A 19200-nucleotide genomic window follows, 5' to 3' on the forward strand; every position below is an offset into this window, starting at 1 on the left:
CATCCTTTTCTTCTCTTCACCAGGAAGACTTCCTGGGCTGGTCAGTGGGCCAGAAGAAGCTCTGCCTAATCTCTCAAAATAAAAAAATGGAAACCTAGTCCTAGCGTGTGCCTCACAAAGGACACACCTCGTGCTCCTTGCCAAGGCATAGCCCAGGTAGCTCCGATCTTTTGATTCCACCAGTTCCCAGGTGGTGGTGCTAGAAACACGTCAGTGGTTTGGGGCTGGACGGTGGATGATGGATGGAGGTTCTTAACTACCCAGGCAATAGTGTCAGCTTAAAGTTTATTTAAGAAATTCTGCTTGCTAAACTTAAAAAAAAGACTTTAAGCTGTGGAATTTGTAGAGAAAAATATATTCTACATACCTACAATGCAAAGAGCTTGAGAAAAATTTAGGCCCAGGAGAAGAGTTTAATAACAAGATTTAGAAACAAGAACCAGAAGCTCTAGTCTCTTTGTTTCAGTCTGAAATCAACTAGCAGGGACTTTCCTGTGCTCAGTGAAAGGACCCAGGAACCTATAATCTTGACTAGGCAAAAGGGAAGTGGGTGCAATTTGGGGGGACTTTCCCAATCCTACTATAAAATTAGTTCTTATCCTTTCTCTTCCATCTCCGCTCTTGATGGTTCTTAAAATTTTTTATCCTTCAGGTATATTTTTCAATTGACTATGATGTGATTTTACCTCCATGGAAATAAGGGAGAGGCTATTGTGTAGCTGGTGGGAGGAGAACTGGGAAATAATATGATTAGATTCAAACTTCCATAATCACTGAATGTGATTAGCTCCCAAGGAAACTCCTGCTGGTTGCACTTAGGAATACAAGAAAGAAACCCAGATAGGAACCCAGGAGACATCCTCTGCTCTGCCTTCTTCCTCACCTTCCACGTTCAATACATCATCCCTCACACCCTCTGTGCTTGGTGGAAGCCCTGGTCAGATCAGCCTAATGGTTCATGCAGCACACGTGTATTCCCACTGTTGCAAGAGACAACTGAGGAGGCTTCTCTAGAGAGCTTCAGTGTCTTATTCTCTTTGTTTTCAGGTTTTATAAACTAGATGCTTTCTAGGCATTGTTGTCAATGGTTGTTGAATGATGGTACAGAATTCAATTTAGCAGCGCTAAATTGGTTCTGATTAACGATTATGGAATTAAAGGGCAGAACTTAATTTGGCTGGATAGTTAAACAACAGGCATGAATAAAACCCACAAGTAAGCTGAGACCAAGGAGAACATCCTCAACCCTTTGAAACTTGTGCTACTGTGGTGTGTTGTGCTCTGAGACCCTGGAGGCCTGGCCCACAATCTTGCCCTAGACCAGTGGTTGTCAAAGTGTGGTGTGGGGACCTTGGGGTCCCTGAGATGCATTCAGTAGGGTCAGCGAGGTCGAAACAATTTTAATCATAATGCTGATATTATTTGACTTTTTTATATTTTTTCATGAGTCTATGGTAGAATTTTCTGGAGAGTAGATGATATGCAATGACATCATCACTCTGCCAGCTAGTGCAATATCTACTTATGTAAAATGTGTTTAAAATTTTCTAGTTTTAATTTTTAATACAATAAATATCAATAGATGTAAATCACGTGAATAAAATCTATTTGGGGTCCTTATTAATCTTAAGTGTGTAAATTACTTTCAAGACCAAGTAGTGTGAGAACTGCTGCAGTAGTAACTCTCTCTGGGGTCCATCCCCAACAGACTGGGCTCCGTGCAGAGCCAGGTTCACAATTCTGGTCCCAGATGCTGAGTGCTCACACATCTATGAACCTTGCAGGGCATGTCACGTGCTCATCCCTTCTGCAGCCTTGACACTGATGGCTCCTTCGTCCACTCTCCTCACCTCCCCTGCATGGCGAGTCCCTAATTAGAAATGGATAGGTGCCTCATGTAGAGGTGGGCCCGGAAGCAGCTGAAATCAGAGACTGAGACTGGGCAACCAGAGAGAAAAAGAAGACCTTCTGGCTTGAATCGGGTCCCCTTGTCACTCTTGGGTGGCCCCTGATTGCCTCTAGGGTCCTTCCAAGGATTTCCCATTCAGTCTCCACTTTCCTCCACAGGCTCCTTTGTCTCTCTGTGACTTTTTTCCATCTCCAGCAAGAGAGCAAAGACATGGTGAGTCAGGGATACATATGTTTGATTGGGAAGCAGAGAGAGACAAAAAAAATCACAGGTCTTGGAATAGGTTCAAAGTCCAGAGGAAGGGGTGAGCTTTGTTAGGATTTATGGAGATTATTTGGGAGAAAATACAAACAGACAATGTCATTGTCTTCATCAAAGAGTGTGGAGTTGTGCTGTAAAGAATTCTGGAAAATTTTTCATTGATTTAAGTAGTTTTCATATGTTAATTTTTTTTACAATGTTTGCTCCTAGAAACCTTAATGAAGTTGTTGAATCCCATTGAGGCAGAGAACTGAATGTTCTGTGTTCTTGCAGGAATCTCATATAGCCAGCAGAAGGCAGTGTGGTAGAGAAGGTAGCAGGTGGAAATATGGCATATTTGGATCACAGGTGGAAGGTTTGAAAACGTGGCACTCTGTCTAAACCATGTTGTCTCCTGGGTGAAAAGCTGGGAGGGGTTGTCGATTCAGGGAGGAAACCCCAGTAGACTAGGACAATATCTTCCATCTTGAATCTGAAGACAGGTAGTATCTTTTAGGTTGTGTGGTGGTCCCTGTTGTTGGAAATAAGGGGATGGAGGTGGGTAGGGGGATGCAGTATCCTCTTGTCCAGGTCAGAGAAGGTGGCTTCTGAGGGTCACTTCTGCTTTGGTGTGCAGTCTTGCTGGCATAGGGATACTTAACGGTGGGCCTTCTACTGTATGAAGGGTGGGAGAAAGGGTTCAGGCACCTGGAAGGACAGGACTGTGGGACCTGAGTTGGGGGTGGTGCTGGCAGGGGACTTTGCCTTATTTCTGCTGCTGCTAGGACATTTTCCCTAGTTGAAAGTAAACTGAGAGAAAGAAGAAAGTAGTACGACACAACATCAGTGAAGAAAATTATTCCCCAAAACACCACAAGGGAGAAACACCCTCTCTCAACACCCCTGTCTTTAATGTCAATGACAAGACATCCCCATTGCACTTGCTCCCGAGACTGCCCACCCCACAGGAGACTTTTGTGGGGCTGCCCCACAGATGGTTGGGACCTGCAGTGGCTGCCCCTCCCAGGAGTTGGTGTCTGGACTGCACTCTGTCCTTCGCCTGGAATATTTTCACATCACAGCAAGTTAGGGGAGAGAAAAGATGTGAAGGTATCTGGGAGGCAAGCCTTGAAGTGAAAGGTAAAGCAGAATGCTGGCTAAATTAATCAGACCTGTTGTTGCAGATAATCTAATTCGGAGGGAGATTGGATTATATTTTTTCTGCTATGAAACATGTCCTTTCTTTGACTCTGTGTTCCCTGTTCTAAGACATTTTTTCTCCTTACTCATCCCTCCTTGGGAACTTCCCTAGACCTTCTGTACTGCCCCTATGACTTACAACTTGATAATTACTTCTTCAGGAACATCAGTGTCCCTTGTCATGACCCATCCTATGTGTTAGAATCTGGGAGCATCTGGGTATCTCACCATCCTCTGACCTAGGTCCCAAAGCTTGATAATCAAATAAGAGAAATACTCAAAGTGAAGTACAAGAAGAACAGAGACCGGGACCTTGAAAGTAGGTTCATCTCAGCTTTACCAAAATCTATGGGATACCCTGGAGCTGCTTTGTTTTCCTCAATGCTACCTTTGATCTCATTGATATCAAAGGAACTTTTAGGTTTATAACAGTGGTCAGTAATCCTTTTCCGCCAAGGGTCAGATGGTAAACATTTTACACTTAGCAGGCCAGACAATCTCTGTCACAACTTTTCAGCTCTGCTGTTGTAGTGCAAAAGCAGTCATAGACAATATATGGCAGTGGCTATGTTCCAGTAGAATTTTATTGTCGTAGTAAACAGGTGGCAGACTGGATTTCGGCCACTACCTTTTTGCTGAACCTTTTTGTTTTTAGGGTATCTGACTTTTGGGTCTGTTTTCTTTTTTTCTTTTTTTTTCTTTTTTCTTTTTTATTATACTTTAAGTTCTAGGGTACATGTGCATAATGTGCAGGTTTGTTACATATGTATATTTGTGCCATGTTGGTGTGCTGTACCCATCAACTCGTCAGCACCCATCAATTCATCATTTATATCATGTATAACTCCCCAATGCAATCCCTCCCCCCTCCCCATGATAGGCCCCGGTGTGTGATGTTCCCCTTCCCGAGTTCAAGTGATCTCATTGTTCAGTTCCCACCTATGAGTGAGAACATGCGGTGTTTGGTTTTCTGTTCTTGTGATAGTTTGCTAAGAATGATGGTTTCCAGCTGCATCCATGTCCCTACAAAGGATGCAAACTCATCCTTTTTTATGGCTGCATAGTATTCCATGGTGTATATGTGCCACATTTTCTTAATCCAGTCTGTCACAGATGGACATTTGGGTTGATTCCAAGTCTTTGCTATTGTGAATAGTGCTGCAATAAACATACGTGTGCATGTGTCTTTGTAGTAGAATAATTTATAATCCTTTGGGTATATATCCAGTAGTGGGATGGCTGGGTCATATGGTACATCTAGTTCTAGATCCTTGAGGAATTGCCATACTGTTTTCCATAATGGTTGAACTAGTTTACAATCCCACCAACAGTGTAAAAGTGTTCCTATTTCTCCACATCCTCTCCAACAACTGTTGTTTCCTGATTTTTTAATGATTGCCATTCTAACTGGTGTGAGATGGTATCTCATTGTGGTTTTGATTTGCATTTCTCTGATGGCAAGTGATGATGAGCATTTTTTCATGTGTCTGTTGGCTGTATGAATGTCTTCTTTTGAGAAATGTCTGTTCATATTCTTTGCCCACTTTTTGATGGGGTTGTTTGTTTTTTTCTTGTATATTTGTTTGAGTTCTTTGTAGATTATGGATATTAGCCTTTTGTCAGATGAATAGATTGCAAAAATGTTCTCCCATTCTGTAGGTTGCCTGTTCACTCTGATGGTAGTTTCTTTTGCTGTGCAGAAGCTCTTCAGTTTAATGAGATCCCATTTGTCAATTTTGGCTTTTGCTGCCGTTGCTTTTGGTGTTTTAGACATGAAGTCCTTGCCCATGCCTATGTCCTGAATGGTACTACCTAGATTTTCTTCTAGGGTTTTTATGGTATTAGGTCTAACATTTAAGTCTCTAATCCATCTTGAATTAATCTTCGTATAAGGAGTAAGGAAAGGATCCAGTTTCAGCTTTCTACTTATGGCTAGCCAATTTTCCCAGCACCATTTATTAAATAAGGAATGCTTTCCCCATTTCTTGTTTCTCTCAGGTTTGTCAAAGATCAGATGGCTGTAGATGTGCGGTATTATTTCTGAGGACTCTGTTCTGTTCTATTGGTCTATAGCTCTGTTTTGGTACCAGTACCATGCTGTTTTGGTTACTGTAGCCTTGTAGTATAGTTTGAAGTCAGGTAGCGTGACGCCTCCAGCTTTGTCCTTTTGACTTAGGATTGTCTTGGCAATGCGGGCTCTTTTTTGGTTCCATATGAACTTTAAAGCAGTTTTTTCCAATTCTGTGAAGAAACTCATTGGTAGCTTGATGGGGATGGCATTGAATCTATAAATAACCTTGGGCAGTATGGGCATTTTCACGATATTGATTCTTCCTATCCATGAGCATGGTATGTTCTTCCATTTGTTTGTGTTCTCTTTGATTTCACTGAGCAGTGGTTTGTAGTTCTCCTTGAAGAGGTCCTTGACATCCCTTGTAAGTTGGATTCCTAGGTATTTTATTCTCTTTGAAGCAATTGTGAATGGAAGTTCATTCCTGATTTGGCTCTCTGCTTGTCTGTTACTGGTGTATAAGAATGCTTGTGATTTTTGCACATTAATTTTGTATCCTGAGACTTTGCTGAAATTGCTTATCAGCTTAAGCAGATTTTGGGCTGAGACGATGGGGTTTTCTAAATATACAATCATGTCATCTGCAAACAGGGACAGTTTGACTTCTTCTTTTCCTAACTGAATAGCCTTGATTTCTTTCTCTTGCCTGATTGCCCTAGCCAGAACTTCCAACACTATGTTGAATAGGAGTGGTGAGAGAGGGCATCCCTGTCTTGTACCAGTTTTCAAAGGGAATTTTTCCAGTTTTTGCCCATTCAGTATGATGTTAGCTGTGGGTTTGTCATAAATAGCTCTTATTATTTTGAGGTACGTTCCATCAATACCAAATTTATTGAGCGTTTTTAGCATGAAGGGCTGTTGAATTTTGTCAAAAGCCTTTTCTGCATCTATTGAGATAATCATGTGGTTCTTGACTTTGGTTCTGTTTATATGCTGGATTATGTTTATTGATTTGCGAATGTTGAACCAGCCTTGCATCCCAGGGATGAAGCCCACTTGATCATGGTGGATAAGCTTTTGGATGTGCTGCTGAATCCGGTTTGCCAGTATTTTATTGAGGATTTTTGCATCGATGTTCATCAGGGATATTGGTCTAAAATTCTCTTTTTTTGTTGTGTCTCTGCCAGGCTTTGGTATCAGGATGATGTTGGCCTCATAAAATGAGTTAGGGAGGATTCCCTCTTTTTCTATTGATTGGAATAGTTTCAGAAGGAATGGTACCAGCTCCTCCTTGTACCTCTGGTAGAATTCAGCTGTGAATCCATCTGTTCCTGGACTTTTTTTGGTGGGTAGGCTATTAATTGTTGCCTCAATTTCAGAGCCTGCTATTGGTCTATTCAGGGATTCCACTTCTTTCTGGTTTAGTCTTGGGAGAGTGTAAGTGTCCAGGAAATTATCCATTTCTTCTAGATTTTCTAGTTGATTTGCGTAGAGGTGTTTATAGTATTCTCTGATGGTAGTGTGTATTTCTGTGGGGTCGGTGGTGATATCCCCTTTATCATTTTTTATTGCATCTATTTGATTCCTCTCTCTTTTCTTCTTTATTAGTCTTGCTAGCGGTCTGTCAATTTTGTTGATCTTTTCAAAAAACCAACTCCTGGATTCATTGATTTTTTGGAGGGTTTTTTGTGTCTCTATCTCCTTCACTTCTGCTCTGATCTTAGTCATTTCTTGCCTTCTGCTAGCTTTTGAATGTGTTTGCTCTTGCCTCTCTAGTTCTTTTAATTGTGATGTTAGAGTGTCAATTTTAGATCTTTCCAGCTTTCTCTTGTTGGCATTTAGTGCTATAAATTTCCCTCTACACACTGCTTTAAATGTGTCCTAGAGATTCTGGTATGTTGTGTCTTTGTTCTCATTGGTTTCAAAGAACATCTTTATTTCTGCCTTCATTTCATTATGTACCCAGTAGTCATTCAGGAGCAGGTTGTTCAGTTTCCATGTAGTTGAGCGGTTTTGATTGAGTTTCTTAGTCCTGAGTTCTAGTTTGATTGCACTGTGGTCTGAGAGACAGTTTGTTATAATTTCTGTTCTTTTACATTTGCTGAGGAGTGCTTTACTTCCAATTATGTGGTCAATTTTGGAATAAGTGCGATGTGGTGCTGAGAAGAATGTATATTCTGTTGATTTGGGGTGGAGAGTTCTATAGATGTCTATTAGGTTCGCTTGGTGCAGAGATGAGTTCAATTCCTGGATATCCTTGTTAACTTTCTGTCTCGTTGATCTGTCTAATGTTGACAGTGGAGTGTTGAAGTCTCCCATTATTATTGTATGGGAGTCTAAGTCTCTTTGTAAGTCTCTAAGGACTTGCTTTATGAATCTGGGTGCTCCTGTATTGGGTGCATATATATTTAGGATAGTTAGCTCTTCCTGTTGAATTGATCCCTTTACCATTATGTAATGGCCTTCTTTGTGTCTTTTGATCTTTGATGGTTTAAAGTCTGTTTTATCAGAGACTAGGATTGCAACCCCTGCTCTTTTTTGTTCTCCATTTGCTTGGTAGATCTTCCTCCATCCCTTTATTTTGAGCCTATGTATGTCTCTGCATGTGAGATGGGTCTCCTGAATACAGCAGACTGATGGGTCTTGACTCTTTATCCAGTTTGCCAGTCTGTGTCTTTTAATTGGAGCATTTAGTCCATTTTCATTTAAGGTTAATATTGTTATGTGTGAACTTGATCCTGCCATTATGATATTAACTGGTTATTTTGCTCGTTAGTTGATGCAGTTTCTTCCTAGCCTCGATGGTCTTTACATTTTGGCATGTTTTTGCAATGGCTGGTACCGGTTGTTCCTTTCCATGTTTAGGGCTTCCTTCAGGGTCTCTTGTAAGGCAGGCCTGGTGGTGACAAAATCTCTAAGCATTTGCTTATCTGTAAAGGATTTTATTTCTCCTTCACTTATGAAACAGTTTGGCTGGATATGAAATTCTGGGTTGAAAATTGTTTTCTTTAAGAATGTTGAATATTGGCCCCCACTCTCTTCTGGCTTGTAGAGTTTCTGCCGAGAGATCTGCTGTTAGTCTGATGGGCTTCCCTTTGTGGGTAACCCGACCTTTCTCTCTGGCTGCCCTTACGATTTTTTCCTTCATTTCAACTTTGGTGAATCTGGCAATTATGTGTCTTGGAGTTGCTCTTCTCGAGGAGTATCTTTGTGGCGTTCTCTGTATTTCCTGAATTTGAATGTTGGTCTGCCCTACTAGGTTGGGGAAGTTCTCCTGGATAATATCCTGAAGAGTGTTTTCCAACTTGGTTCCATTTTCCCCCTCACTTTCAGGCACCCCAATCAGACGTAGATTTGGTCTTTTTACATAATCCCATACTTCTTGTAGGCTTTGTTCATTTCTTTTTCTTCTTCTTTCTTTTGGTTTCTCTTCTCACTTCATTTCATTCATTTGATCCTCAATCGCTGATACTCTTTCTTCCAGTTGATCGAGTTGGTTACTGAAGCTTGTGCATTTGTCACATATTTCTCGTGTCATGGTTTTCATCTCTGTCATTTTGTTTTTGACCTTCTCTGCATTAATTAGTCTAGCTGTCAATTCTTCCACTCTTTTTTCAAGATTTTTAGTTTCTTTGCGCTGGGTACGTAATTCCTCCTTTAGCTCTGATAAGTTTGATGGACTGAAGCCTTCTTCTCTCATCTCGTCAAAGTCATTCTCTGACCAGCTTCGATCCGTTGCTGGCGATGGGCTGCGCTCCTTTGCAGGGGGAGATGTGCTCTTATTTTTTGAATTTCCAGCTTTTCTGCCCTGCTTTTTCCCCATCTTTGTGGTCTTATCTGTCTCTGGTCTTTGATGATGGTGACGTACTGATGGGGTTTTGGTATAGGTGTCCTTCCTGTTTGATAGTTTTCCTTCTGACAGTCAGGACCCTCAGCTATAGGTCTGTTGGAGATTGCTTGAGGTCCACTCCAGACCCTGTTTGCCTGGGTATCAGCAGCAGAGGTTGCAGAAGATAGAATATTGCTGCACAGCGAGTGTACCTGTCTGATTCTTACTTTGGAAGCTTCCTCTCAGGGGTGTACTCCACCCTGTGAGGTGTGGGGAGTCAGACTGCCCCTAGTGGGGGATGTCTCCCAGTTAGGCTACTCAGGGGTCAGTGACCCACTTGAGCAGACAGTCTGTCCGTTCTCAGATCTCAACCTCCTTGTTGGGAGATCCACTGCTCTCTTCAAAGCTGTCAGACAGTGTCGTTTGCGTCTGCTCAGGCCTCTCCTGCTTCCCCTGTTGTTTTTTTAGCTCAGCCCTGCCCCCAGAGGTGGAGTCTATAGAGACAGGCAGGTTTCCTTGAGCTGCTGTGAGCTCCACCCAGTTGGAGCTTCCCAGCGGCTTTGTTTACCTACTTAAGCCTCAGCAATGGCGGGCGCCCCTCCCCCAGCCTCGCTGCTGCCTCGCCGTTAGATCGCCACAGACTGCTGTGTTAACAATGAGGGAGGCTCCGTGGGCATGGGACCCTCCTGGCCAGGTGAGGGATATATTCTTCTGGTGTGCCCGTTTGCTTAAAGCGCAGTATTGGGGTGGGAGTTACCCTATTTTCCAGGTGTTGTGTGTCTCAGTTCCCCTGGCTAGGAAAAGGGATTCCCTTCCCCCTTGCGCTTTCCAGGTGAGGCGATGCCTCGCCCTGCTTCAGCTCTCGCTGGTCAGGCTGCAGCAGCTGACCAGCACCGATTGTCCGGCACTCTCTAGTGAGATGACCCCAGTACCTCAGTTGAAAATGCAGAAATCACCGGTCTTCTGTGTCGCTCGCGCTGGGAGTTGGAGACTGGAGTTGTTCCTATTCGGCCATCTTGCTCCGCCCACCCGGGTCTGTTTTCATCTCACTGCTTTCTGCTTGCCGTCTGTCCCACACTTTGTCTTCATTTTCCAATCTGTTTTGTGCATCTTTTTCCAATGCTGTTTCTGGACATCTGTCTTTCATTTCTGCATCCTACCCCAACCCGTAACTACACCATCTTCTCATTCTGTCTAGTGGGAGCTGATTGCTAGCCTGAAGGCTTCCTCTTCCACAGAAGTCTCTTCACTCACTGCTTCTCTTCAGGCTGTTCTAGCCTCAGGGATCCACATGGCATGAAGAAGCCCAGAGCAGTGTCCTTTTATCCTGGGCCCAGCTTGGACAGGAGGAAACCAAGGCACCCACTAATTTCTCAGTGTACCAATGTCTCACTCAGTTCTCTAAAATACACACCAAACTCTCTCTTTGCACTCCAAGCTTCAGTTTTGCAGCATTGGGGTGAATAACAACATTTCTATTTCCTCTGTAAGGATTTTGTATGTGCGTGTGATGGGTGGGGAAGGGGGATTTAAGGTCCCATGCATTTTTCTCAAGTGTACTTGGGTCCTTCAGTGGAGTTGTGTGGCTATGAGGAGACAAGAAGAGAGAAATCCCTAGGTTGAGTTTCTGGAATTGTGGCTTCTTCTAGGGATTACAAGACTGGATCCTAATGCACTTCATATTCCATGCAAATGTCTCATCCTCACATTTTACAAAAAGTAAATAAAGTTGCCATCCATGCCACACACACCGTATCTAGCACTGATGTTTTAGGTCAAATGAATTTAAGATCATTTACCCAAAGGCTACTGAGCACCTACTAGGGGCCAGCTCCTGAGAGTGAGGAAGGATGCAGTGATGATAGGCCCAAGGGAAGCTCATGGTCTAGTAGGAGGCACATGTGAGCAAGCAGAGTGAAGAAACAGTGCTATCTGGTAGGTGTCGATCAGTACGCAACTTGCTTGCTGACTGGTGATTAGGCAGAAGATTCTCCTATAATGATGCTGTACAGGTGATTTTTCCAGCACCACCCTATGCTCTGAAGTCTGACTTAACCCTCCTTCCTCAGCTTCACACCATCCACAAAGTGTTATTGCATTATCTCCTCCCTTCCTCAGCAGTGATTGACACACAGGATCTTAGAATATGTTCCATATGTCCAAGAGTAAGAGGAGAACCTCTCGCTTCACCACTTGCCCTCCTTTTTGATCCCTGGAGTCTCTTTCATCCCTGGGGCTCCTTTCCTTCATACAGGCCTGTGATCTCAAAGTCCTGGGCATGACCTTTTCCCACCTGGTAGCCCAGAATTTCTTGGGAAGGTCTCAATAGTGTGAGCAGATAAATGAGTGCCTCAAACAGAGTCTAAATCCTCAAAAAATCCACTTCTCAAATTTTATAAAGAAACCATGATTAGTGAAAAATGCAATGAAGGTTAATGTATCACCCTGAAAGGAGGACCAATTTGAGAGGAATTCAGGGATAAGAACAGAGAGTAATATCAAGTGTCAGAGAAAGAAAGACAAGCTGTAGCTGCTGTCTCTGTGTCCTGACCTGCCCCAAATCTTGAAACTGACCAACCAAGACATCCTCTGTCATTCAGTGGGCCACATTTCCCCAATGGCTGCTGCCCAAAGATTGGCTCCAGGAGGAATGAGAGAAGGTGCCCACTGAGGGAAAGAATTGGACACTTGTCAATCTTATGAAAGGCAAAATTGTAGATGTATTTCTTCTTCACTATCACCCAAGACTGTTCTAGAATTTTTTTTTTTGTGATCCCTCCAAATGGCTTCTTCAAGTGACTCTGATTCTCGCTGAGTCAGGGAGGCTCTTGTGTGGCAGGAAGGTACAAACTGAAATGGAAAGGGATTATAAGCCCATAAAATGTGATTAGCATCAACCTTTCACCTCCATGGTCAGCCCTGCTTCCAGTGTGTCAGGGCCTCAGGGAGATTTACTGATTTTCCTTTGCGAGTGCCCAGATGATGCACTGAAGTTAGAATAGCACACGGGAAGCAGTCTCCATCAGACCCACAAGTATCTTTTTCCATGCTTTGGTCTTCTACTCAAAAGCCTGAGAAACATTGTTGATCTTTTGGTGGTAGCCAAATTAGACTTTTCAGTGCAAAGAGGGAGTGTGACACATGTGTTCATAAAAAATGGCATAAGATACCCTGGAGGCAGTAAACTCATGGAATTCCCCATAATTTCTGAGCCTGGTTTGAGTAAAAGGACTCAGGCTGGGGCCCTCCGTGTGCTTTTCTATCTTCAGGGACAGGAGCAGCTCACTGTGTGAGGTGGCCCTGGCTTTCTGGCAGGGTAATTGCAGGCTCCTGGTCATTCTACTCAAATTCCCTGGTGGGGTACAGCACCCTATGTATTTTGACACTAAATCTGCTTTGTAGATGAATGTAGAAGAGTTGATGTGGGTAAATACTGATTTGGTAAGGAAACTGAAATGAGAAAATACTTACTATTAAAAGGACATTAGAAATTTGGGTGGTGGTTTAAAGATACATAGTGTAAATATTTGTCAAAACTCATTAAACTGTGCACTTAAAACCTGTGCATTTTATTGTAAGAAATTATCTCTTAATTTCAAAAAGAAAATGAGCGATATCATGAGATATAATATTTCACATAAGAAAATTGGGGTCCAGAGATGTCAGGTCACATGAATGGTTTGTGGCATAATCAGGACCAGAACCTGGCTACCTTCATTGTTGGTCCAGTTCTTCTTGTACTTCATTGATGTCTTTCATCATCTGTGGCTTGAAAATAAACTTAAGACTGCAGAACACAGTGGATTGTAGAATATCCCTGTATTCCTATATCTGACATGGGTAACTTTGAAGGAATTCTTCTTTAGCACTCTCTTGATTTGGAAATGAGTAGTTTTCATAAAATCCTTCATGGAGGGTATGCTCAGGAAAAGTGGAAAGAGAGATGGGGAAAAGGATGTATTTACATAGGGGTGTGTGATTTGAGAGCCAACAGAAAGAGAAGGAAGATGCTTTAGAAATTTTTCCGCTAAGGAGAGGTTCAGTAAGCCTGGGGTGACAGAGACCAGCCTCCCTCCCTGGGAGAATCTCCCATCAGCATGGAGAGCAGTTGGACTTGCAGCTTCTTCTTGGTCTCTGACTTCCATGGAAGGGGATCCTGAGGGAGACCAATGTGCACTGGGATGAATCTGTGCTCAGAGTTTCTACCTTTCTGTAATGTGCCTCTAGCATTAAGGAATAAGCTTTAGAGTCTTCCCATTAGGGATTGAGGACCATACTCCTTGTCTCTCAAACCTTTTTTTTTTTTTTTTTTGCCCAAGCATCTTCCTTTACTTTACTTTTCTCTCTTTTCTGGTTGTGTTGCAGGAAGTCAGGGACCCTGAATGGAGGGACTGGCTGGAGCCACAGCAGAGGAACATAAATTGTGAAGATTTCATGGACATTTATCACTTCCCTAATAATACTCTTATAATTTCTTATGCCTGTCTTATTTTAATCTCTTAATTCTGTTATCTTCATAAACTGAGGATGTACATCACTTCAGGACCAATATAATTGTGTTAACGGTACAAATTGATTGTAAAACATGTGTGTTTGAACATTATGAAATCAGTGCACCTTGAAAAAGAATAGAATAACAGTGATTTTCAGGGAACAAGGGAAGACAGTCCATAAGGTCTGATTGCCTGGGGGGTCGGGCAGACTACAACCATATTTTTCTTCTTGCAGAGAGCCTATAAACAGATGTGCAAGTAGGGAAGATATCGCTAAATTCTTTTCCTAGCAAGGAATAATAATAATTAAGACCCTGGGAAAGGAATGCATTCCTGGGGTGAGGTCTATAAACGGCTGCTCTGGGAGTGTCTGTCTTATGTGATTGAGATAAGGACTGAAATACACCCTGGTCTCCTGCAGTACCCTTAGGCTTATTAGGGTGGGGAAAAAACCCCACCCTGGTAAATTTGAGGTCAGACCGATTTTCTGCTCTCAAACCCTGTTTTCTATTGTTTAAGATGTTTATAAAGACAATATGTGCACGGCTGAACATAGACCCTTATCAGTAGTTCTGAATTTGTCCTTGTTCTGTTTCCTCAGAAGCATGTGATCTTTGTTCTCCTTTTTGCCCTTTGAATCATGTGATCTTTGTGACCTACTCCCCATTTGTACACCTCCCCCCCACCGACTTTCAAAACACTTAATAAAAACCTGCTGGTTTTGTGGCTCCAGTGGGCATCACGGTCCTACCTATATGTGATGTCACCCCCGGAGGCCCAGCTGTAAAATTCTTCTCTTTGTACTCTTTCTCTTTATTTCTCAACTGGCTGACACTTGTGGAAAACAGAAAGAATCTATGTTGAAATATTGGGGGTGTGTTCCCCCAATATGGTTGCCCAGGGTTTCTCTGCTAGTTTCCTAATTTGTCTCATGTATCAGGTTATTTTCATATTCTCTCAACAACTGCAGTATCCTTCCTCCACTCCAGACTCTTCTGTCCTGCTTCATCTACTTTGAACTTGATCCCACTGTTAATGTCCCTATTAGAATACTGAGGTCAGGACAGGGAAAGTATCTAACTAGAGCAGGAGACCATGCCTGGTATTTTTACACCTAGGAAAAAGTTGGTATGTCCTCTCAGTAATTCATATTGTGGTTAGATGTTGCCAGTGCTGGATCCCATAGGCCGGTGGTTGTGCCCAAATGATAGGTGGTGCTATGCATTGAATGTGTCACCCCAAAATTTATCTGTTGAAATTCTAACTTCAAGGTGATAGTATTAGGAGGTGTGGCTTTTGAGGGTGATTAGATTGTGGGAGTAGAACCCTCATGAATGGATTGGTGTCCTTATAAAAAAGGCCCAAGGGAGCCTCCTTACCCCACTACCCTGTAAGGACACTGTGAGAAGGCACCTTCTATGAACCAGGAGGAAGTGTCCCCTGCCAACTAGACACTGAATATGATGGCACCTTGATATTGGACTTTCCAGACAAATTTTGTTGTTTATAAGCTTCCCAGTATATGGCAGTTTGTTATAGTAGCTTAGACAGACTAAAAGAGATGGGAAGGACTTTGCCTCTGAGGATGTGATGGAGCTCCTGATGATTGATGCAGATTGTGCACCTCTGAAGAAATCTGTCTCCTGTTTCTTGCAGATGTGCTTAAATCTGGAATAATGTTCTATCAGCAGTAACAACAGTGCAATGTCCACTGCCAGCCTCCTCTCCGGGGCTCTAGCCCTATCCTCCCAAGGCCCCTGTGCTCTGCCCTCCAAACTTCCTGTACCATCTTCTCCATCTCCTGGCCAGTAGAAGAGCCACACTGTGCTATTTCCCCATGTCAATAGGAATATCTGTCAAAGCAGAAGTAATACTCTTTGGAATTATCCTTTCCCAAATGTGGGCATGAATAGCTGGAGCCTCTCCCTTTTTGTTATCTTTCCACAAACAGCCTTGAATCCCAAAGATCCATAAGAAGCTTCAAGATTAACTCATTGAACACAAGGAGAATTGAGTTTTCTGATTTATCAGCCAGTGTTCAAGTGGTTCTTTCCTGTACCTCCAAGAAGACATGAAAGGGTTTGGGAAGGTGTGAAAAGTTCTCAGGAATCTCCTTGGAGGATAGATGTGTCTGTTCTTTCCTTTCTACCATAGTCTGCTACAAATTAGGATCAATTTTACACCTTTGGCTACTCTGTTTACTGATGTGATCCCTTAACATTCAACCTTCATCATAGGTTAGGGAAGGGGCCCTGATGGGAAAGATATCCAGATCTCATGAACCATATCATTTTCTGATAGACTAAAATAATTATCATAGTTTGACCTTTGAGGTTAACACTGACTGAAGGGTACCTTCTTTGTATCATGCACCTCAAATAAATTGATAAAACTATGCCTCTTGCTCCCTTCAATGGGGGTCATTTTAAACTTCTGCCTATGACAAAGATGCACTTAAATAAGAGCCATTATGTTATTTTGTTTTTCACATCTGCTTCCATAATTGCCTTTCTCACAATTATGACACAATCCTATCTTTCACCTATGTAAAATTTTACTCTAGTAAATTTCACATGTGTAAAAACCTACTGAACACTACATCTTGCTGTCCAATGCGATTTTAATGATTGGGAAAGAAATATTCTTCCAATGTGATTTCTAAGTTTTGATTCCCAGGAAAATTGAAGGAATATAAATCAAGTTTTAGTTATTTAAAATCAATTGCAAATATCTATATCTGTAATAAATGCTGTGGTGCACCACCCAGATCCTCCACTTCAGGACTGAGACCCTCATAATTACAACTTCCCAAGAGTTTCTGATGGTTCAAGCTGAGTCCCTTATGGAAATTTCTCTTGGTCAACTGGAACATACTCTTTTGAGGTTAAGCCTCTTTTCAGGAGTAGCTACTTCCAAAGGCCTGTTGAGGCGTGAACGGAAAGACCTTACTGTCAGACTTTGCCAAAGCATCCTCCCAACTCCAGAGCCCTCTTTTGCAGTTGTAATAATGAGGTTTAACTTCTGTCTTTGCCCAATTTTGTGTCTGTCACCCTCTGGCAGGTTTTACCCTGAAAGCACTCCCCAGTATGCTTCTTGCTTGTGATTTTTCCTTTTCAGAGCATGTTTCCTAGTAAATATGACTTAAGATAATCACTATACAAATTTTGGCATAACTTGAGAAGAGTGCATAGAATTTAGTGCCATTGCTAAGATACAAACCTTTTCATTTTACTTTACCTATCTATGTATAGGTGATGCCTTCCTCATCAGATCCCCTTTGCCAGAACGATGTACCCACCCGCTAGCTGCTATTGAGTATTGGCTGTCAATGGCAAATAGTAGCCCCCTGGTTGATCAGTTCACTGGAGCTGCCTTGCCTGGGAGGCTGCACTTTTTCACTCTTGTTACAGGCCACCCTTTTGTCTTTACACATGACATCTCTATCATGCAGTTTATTGTTTTTACACATCTGTATCTCTATAGTGCAGCTTATTTTCAACAACTTTCTTTTGTGGGTCAGACAAAAGCTAGGCTTTATCTCAGCCCATATGTTTGCTTGACATATACACTTTCTTGTTCTGTTGCTTTCACTATCCCTTACAGTTGTTTGTTTGTTTGTTTTTAAATACTTCTTTATTAAATTGTATGTCCTGGCAACCTCACTCATCTCTGTCAGGAAATCCAACTTGAGTAGCCACGTAAACAAGTTTCCTTAGTTACTTACATATAAAAAGATGAAACTATCAACAGATAATATTTTTCTATGATTTTATGAAGTAATTGAAAACAAAAAAGAGACAGCTCTTATAAGTTCATTAAATGTTTCTAATAAAACTTTAAATATAATTATCTATAAAATATAAGTATATTTTATTGGTACAATGAACAATAATTATTATTAATACTGATAAGTATAATGATGTCTGACTTAGAAGAATTTATAAACACATAACCTTATAACCATAGGGAATGATAGACAAATATTTCAATTCAATGTACTTACACATTCTTATGAAGAGAGTAGTCAGTAAATATATTTAAGCATATGTTACACTAAAAATGTCATAAAGAAGTAAAATGGAAATTCAAGTAGAAGTAGAAGAAAACAATATAAAAATTTCAAATGTAAAAGAACTTTGGTCAACCGCTTTCATGAACACAGATAAAAAATTTCTTAAAGACAGCTGGCAAGATGGCTGAATGGGAGCAACTGTGGTCTGCAACTCCTAGCAAGACCAATGCAGAAGGTGACTGATTTCTGCATTTCCAACTGAGGTACCTGGTTCATCTCACTGGGACTGGTTAGACATTGGGTGCAGCCCACAGAGGGTGAGCAGAAGCAGAGTGGGGTGTTGCCTCACGTGGGAAGTGCAAAGGGACGGGGAACTACCTCCCATAGCCAAGGGAAGCCATGAGGGACTGTGCTACCCAGTCCAGATACTACACTTTCCCCATGGCTTTTGCAACCTACAGACCAGGGGATTCCCTTTTGTGCCTACACCATGAGGGTCCTGGGTTTCAAGCACAAAACTAAGTGGCTGTTTGCGCAGACCTCGAGCTAGCTGTAGGAGTTTTTTTTTTTTTCATATCCCAGTGGTACCTGGAACCTCAGTGAGACAGAGCCGTTCACTCCCCTGGAAAGGGGACTGAAGCCAGGGAGCCAAGGGGTCTCAATCAGCAGGTCCCACTCCCACGGAGCCCAGCAAGCTAAGAACCACTCGCTTGAAATTCTTGCTGCCAGCACAGCAGCCTGAAGTCAGCCTGGGACGATTGAGCTTGGTGCAGGGAGGGCTGTCTGCCATTACTGAGACTTGAGTAGGCGGTTTTCCACTCATAGTGTTAAGGAAGCCAAACTCACCACAGCATGGCAAAGTGGCTGTGGCCAGACTGCCTCTCTAGATTCCTCCTCACTGACTGGGGCATCACTGAAAGAAAGGCAGCAGCCCCAGTCAGGGGCTTATTGATAAAACTCCCATATCCCTGGGACAGAGCACCTGGGGGAAGGGGCAGCTGTGGGTGCGGCTTCAGCAGACTTAAAATTTCCTGCCACCAGGTCTGACGAGAGCAGCAGACCTCCCAGCACAGTGTTCAAGCTCTACTAAGGGACGGACTGCCTCCTCAAGTGGGTCCCTGACCCCTGTGCCTCCTGACTGGAAGACATCTCCCAGGAGGGGTCGACAGATACCTCACACAGGAGAGCTCTGGCTTGCATCAGGCAGATACCCCTCTGGGATGAAACTTCCAGAGGAAGGAGTAGGCAGCAATCTTTGCTGTTCTGCAGCTTCCACTGGTGATACCAGCAAGCAAGGTCTGGAATGGACCTCCAGCAAACTCCAGCAGACCTACAGAAGAGGGGCCTGACTGTTAGAAGGAAAACTAACAAACAGAGAGCAATCACATCAACATCAACAAAGAGGACACCCACTCAAAAACCCCATCCAAAAGGCATCAGCATTAAAGATCAAAGGCGGATAAATCCATGAAGATGAGGAAAAACCAGCACAAAAATGCTTAAAAT

At 42.6% G+C, this 19200-nt stretch overlaps 1 long non-coding RNA gene across 1 annotated transcript in view; it reads right to left on the reverse strand.

The window, feature by feature from the left end:
• Positions 1-1380: 1380 nt before the first annotated feature.
• Positions 1381-19200, reverse strand: part of LOC104676358 — a 34745-nt gene continuing 16925 nt past the window's right edge. The window contains exon 3 of the long non-coding RNA XR_749894.2: positions 1381-2959. This is a non-coding gene — a long non-coding RNA (uncharacterized LOC104676358). The remainder of the gene's footprint in view (positions 2960-19200) is intronic.

The sequence above is a fragment of the Rhinopithecus roxellana genome, chromosome 8 (genome assembly GCF_007565055.1).
Source record: "Rhinopithecus roxellana isolate Shanxi Qingling chromosome 8, ASM756505v1, whole genome shotgun sequence".
Lineage (NCBI taxonomy): Eukaryota > Metazoa > Chordata > Mammalia > Primates > Cercopithecidae > Rhinopithecus > Rhinopithecus roxellana.